At 44.4% G+C, this 5,000-nt stretch overlaps 1 protein-coding gene across 1 annotated transcript in view; it reads right to left on the bottom strand.

The window, feature by feature from the left end:
* camkvl (CaM kinase-like vesicle-associated, like) overlaps positions 1–5,000 on the bottom strand; it is a gene marked incomplete at its 3' end in the record, with an annotated part of 34,541 nt that overhangs the window by 12,197 nt on the left and 17,344 nt on the right. The window lies entirely within an intron of this gene.

Genomic DNA, 5,000 nt, shown 5'->3' with positions numbered 1-5,000 from the left:
GGAAAGAGTAGGAGGGAGAGAGGGGAGAGAAGAGAGAGAGGGGAAAGAGTAGGAGGGAGAGAGAGGAGAAAGAGAAGGAGGGAGAGAGGGGAGAAAGAGAAGGAGGGAGAGAGGAGAGAAAGAGAAGGAGGGAGAGAGAGGAGAAGAGGGGGAGGGAGAGAGGGGAGGAAGAAGAGTGGTGTGGTGAGAGAGGGGGACACACACAAGGACCAGGGGAAGGAGAGAAAGACAGGAACAGAGAGACGTGATGCATCCCTAAACACATCTGAGAACACCATCGATGGGAAATTACAGCCCATTAAAATGAGCTACGCTGCGCTGGTCCCGTTGGTGAAATACAGTCGGAGGACTTAATGAGTCTGGTGGTCCATTGAATCTCTTAACAGCGTGGAACCAGACTGACTACAGGTCTGTGTAGCTGCCACGAGGAAACTTCCATAACTTGACTTAATTACAACCGTCAATTAAGTCAAGTAACCGCTGATGGCAGCATGATGATGTACTCTGAAGTATTATGTGTTATGAAGGCCACTGATGTTAATTGATGGGGCCATAGCAGCTAGGGAGGTTTTCTGGGCCAAAACAGCGGAAACGTTTTCCGATTTTAAATTGGATTATAAATCTAATCGGAACATGCATTTAATTTCCTGCCGATAATATTTTAGGACCTAATAAAAGGTCATGAAGAGAAGATATAAAGAGGTCAAATCTGGTGAAGGTTGCTGCAGTACAGGCCTGGCAGAGCACCACCAGAGAAGAAGACAGTGAGTCAATGGTAAAAATGGACTGCACTTATATAGCGCCTTATTCCAAAGCTCTTTACGACGGCCTCTCATTCACCCATTCACACACACAATCACACACCAATGGCGGCAAGCTACCATGCAAGGCGCCGGCCCGTTCATTGGGAGCAATTGTGGGGTTCAGTGTCTTGCCCAAGGACACTTCCACATGTGGCCAGCCGGGGCTCGAACCGCCGATCTGCCAACCTTGCGATCATTAGACAGCGGCTCTACCTCGTGCGCCACAACGGGTTGCAGACTTCAGGCAGTTATTGCTGCAAAAGATTGTCCACCAAATATTAAACATGAGTGCTTGATTTGGTGAACCTGTTCCATTTACTTTTGGGCACCCTGAAACAGGGGGACTATACATAAAAAGTGGTGTCATTTCTGAATATTGAAACCAGTATGTACACAAATAAAGTAAGTAAGTAGCTTTGAGAGCCGATGGTTCTGGACGGCCCTTAGGGGGCAGGAGCCTATCTCCTGTTTCTGTAGCGTGAGGCGGCTTGATGTACAAGTACATCCCCTGGACATGACCCCCCCCAATTCAACCCTTAATGCTGAGTGCCAAGCAGGGAGGAATCGGGTAACATTTTTATTGTCTTTGGTGGTATGACTCGGCCGGGGATCGAACTCACAACCTCCCGATCTCAGGGCGGACACTCTAACCACAAGACCACTGAGCTGGTCTGTACACAAACACCATCAAATCAAAGCTGTGAATCTGTACTTTAACCCCATAGGAGTGTGGAGCCAAAAGAACAACGTCCTTCCTTGTCCCATCACTTACGCAGGGCACCGTATAGACATATACCACCCATACAGGGCAATACAGGAACAGATGGTCCACGTCTACAATCTTAATACAATCAGAAGACAGATGCAGCTCATGTTACACATCACCACCGCAGCAAGCAGCCCATCGCTCCTGAGAGCCCGCGTCCAGAAACACCACAGGACGTTTAAAGTCAGTTTGTAATTCGGTTGAAGCATCGCTTCATAATCCTGGACCCCAAACAAGCAAACAACATTATAGAATATGAGAATAAAACACTGGAGAATAGATGACGGGTCAAACATAAGGCCTGATTATAGGTCTGTACCTGACTCCTTCATGCTTAATAATGATTAACAATGTTTTGTTCATCCCTGTGCGACCGACGATGGATCATATCGGATCCGAGATTCATTAAGAATACCCACACTCTAAAAAAAGAATAGTTGAGAATATTAAAAAATTCAAGGCAAGCTTATGCACTAAGAATTTTTAATTTTAACTCATAATAGATCAACTATTAGATCGTTGGTCCAACTCATATTAGATCGTTGGTCCAACTCATATTAGATCGTTGGTCCAACTAATATTAGATTGTCCTGTCAATGGTCATCACGTTTAATTCTTCATTCTGCCAATGCAGATATGTTTGTTCAATAAATGGTGTTGTTCACAGAACTACAAAAAGCTAATCGAGAATATAATCGTCTTTCTTTCCACCCCATTCATTTTTTTTCATTAGCCAAAATAATTAAATATGGTAAATTCTTAAATGAATCAATAATACTGTAGCGTGGATATAAATTGGACTCCGCACACTAAATGTAATCACGCAAGCTTTTATTGACCGTTGCACGCCATCGAACAATGACACAGTCACAATTCAAGGCACAGTTTTAGCTTGTGATATCCCCTTGAACTCGAACTACCCCATACTTCCCCCTGTACGACACATCTACGGTTTGACCCATAAAACTTTCATAGAATGTGCCCATAACCCTTTGGGGCCGCTAACATACAACTCAGTTGTGGCCAAGCGGCCAATCAATAAACAACAACAACGCAGTGAACAACAGTAGTGAGTGAACATACCAGTAGTGAACATAACAATAGCCGTGACTAGCTAGCTGGCTGTAACGCGTAACCAGGCGATAACATTCGCCACAATAATGAATTTCATCAATATTAATCAATTTTATTCAGTGAGAACAATGCTCCTGATTTGTATTGTAGAGTGGATATTTATTGGACTCACACACAATGTAATTATTCTAACTTTTATTGGCGTAGTTGTTTTTTTTACAGTGCAGAATGCTGTTTCACCTCTCTCTCTCTCTCTCTCTCTCTCTCTCTCTCTCTCTCTCTCTCCCTCTCCCTCTCCCTCTCCCTCTCTACCCTCTCTCTCTCCCTCTCCCCCCCCCTCCCTCTCCCTCTCCCTCCCTCTCTCCCTCCCTCTGAATGGATATTTATTGGACTCACACACAATGTAATTATTCTAACTTTTATTGGCGTAGTTGGTTTTTTTACAGTGCAGAATGCTGTTTCACCTCTCTCTCTCTTTCTCCCTCTCCCTCTCCCTCTCTCCCTCTCTACCCTCTCTCTCTCCCTCTCCCCCCCCCCCCCTCCCTCTCCCTCTCCCTCCCTCTCCCCCTCCCTCTCCCTCTCCCTACCTTGCCCTCCAGTTAAGATGACTCGGCGTGCCAGGAGTTTAAGCTCAGGCTGATAGCTGAAGCTGTACAGAGATGAGGGCGGGTGTTTACAGGGGTTAGTGTTTATTTATTATCATTTATCATTTGGGTTCCTAAATATGTATTCTTTGTTTACTTTTTTAATGTAATTAAGTATGTAAATAGGATATTTGTATTTTGGGTACGCAGTATCTGTATATATATAATGAGATTGTATTACATTAAATTAAACAGGAAGCATCTTTCTGATTTATGGAGAAGGGCTGGGAGTGAATCAGTTGGACTTCTTCACACTCCTTTTCCAATATGTGTTTTATTTTTTGTTTTGTTTTCCGTTATATTGATATATATATATATATATATATATATATATTGATGGTTTATCTTTTTTGCACGTATTTGAATATTTTGTCTTGTATAGACAGGCTTTTGGATAGCCCCAAGGGCCTGTCTTTCTGTGTCCTGTTGATGCTGTTGTACACCTGTTGTCTGTTACTTGTTTTTATTTTCACTTGTTTGCCTGTTTTAACCTGCTGTGGCTTTCGATCTTGTATTACGTTTTATTGTGTTTCCTCCTTGTGTGTAAAGCACTTTGTGACCCTTGGTCTGGGAAAGGTGCTGTATAAATACATCTTACTTACTTACTAATCTCTGTGATAACCTGGTCACGATTATGTTGTGCTGTTTTAACAGAAAGTGAGAATAGAGTATCAACAAAATAGCCCACTTAATAGTTTCGAAGCAACATATGACTGTAGGTTTTAACCGTACGCAACACGGGAGAATGGTGCCTGTGACGGGCCTAACCTAAAAACTCCCAGATTACCTTGCAGTCCCTCTCCTTTAACACTAGGACAGCCATGGGTGGGGTCATTTGATCGAGTAAAAAGAAAAAGTATACCTTTGCACTTGATCAAATTTCAGGACCCTCCTTTCATGACTTTTCCTAGATATGTGCGTTCTACCAAAATCACATCAGGATAAGCTAGTATAAAGCTTTTTTGCTAGTTTTTCTGTGTAGGAGGCAGGCTAATTTACAAGACGCGCCAACTAGTGGTCTTTGTGTGTAAGTAGCAGCTTCCCATTGTAAAGACTATGGTCATTTGACCCCCGAGGTGGCTCTTATAGTAGGTGAAACAGGCACGGCGGTTCTAATGTTAATATCTTTCCCAACCAAGACAGGGTGTGAGACGCTCTACCATCATAAAGGACCAGCCAGGGTGGTGATTTCCTCAGGCTCCTTACAATCACCAAGCAACTGACGAACAGTGTGTGTGTGACTTCTTCAAGATGTCCACCAGGCGTCATTCAACTGCACACAGTCACACACACCGACATGGAGCCTGACGCCACCAACATCCCTCTACGACATCACGCTGGCTGTCTCTCAGGAGGTAGAGCCTGCATCTAATGATCGCAAGGTCGGCAGATCGGCGGTTCGAGCCCCGGCTGGCCACATGTCGAAGTGTCCTTGGGCAAGACACTGAACCCCAAATTGCTCCCAGTGAGCGGGGCCGGCATCTTGCATGGTAGTTTGCCGCCATTGCTGTGTGAATGTGTGTGTGAATGGGTGAGTGAGAGGCCGTTGTAAAGCGCTTTGGAATAAGGCGCTATATAAGACAGACCATTCACATCCTGATGCCTAACAGTGAGGACCGTGAGATAAGGAGGTGATAATGGTGGATCATCCTGTCTCTGGGAGGTGGGGTAGTTATCTGTCTCTGGGAGGTGGGGTAGTTTTCCTGTCTCTGG

This window comes from Nansenia antarctica, assembly GCF_963989245.1.
Source record: "Nansenia antarctica genome assembly, chromosome: 3".
NCBI classification, from domain to species: Eukaryota; Metazoa; Chordata; class Actinopteri; order Argentiniformes; family Microstomatidae; genus Nansenia; species Nansenia antarctica.
This window is presented reverse-complemented; position numbering and strand designations above follow the sequence as displayed.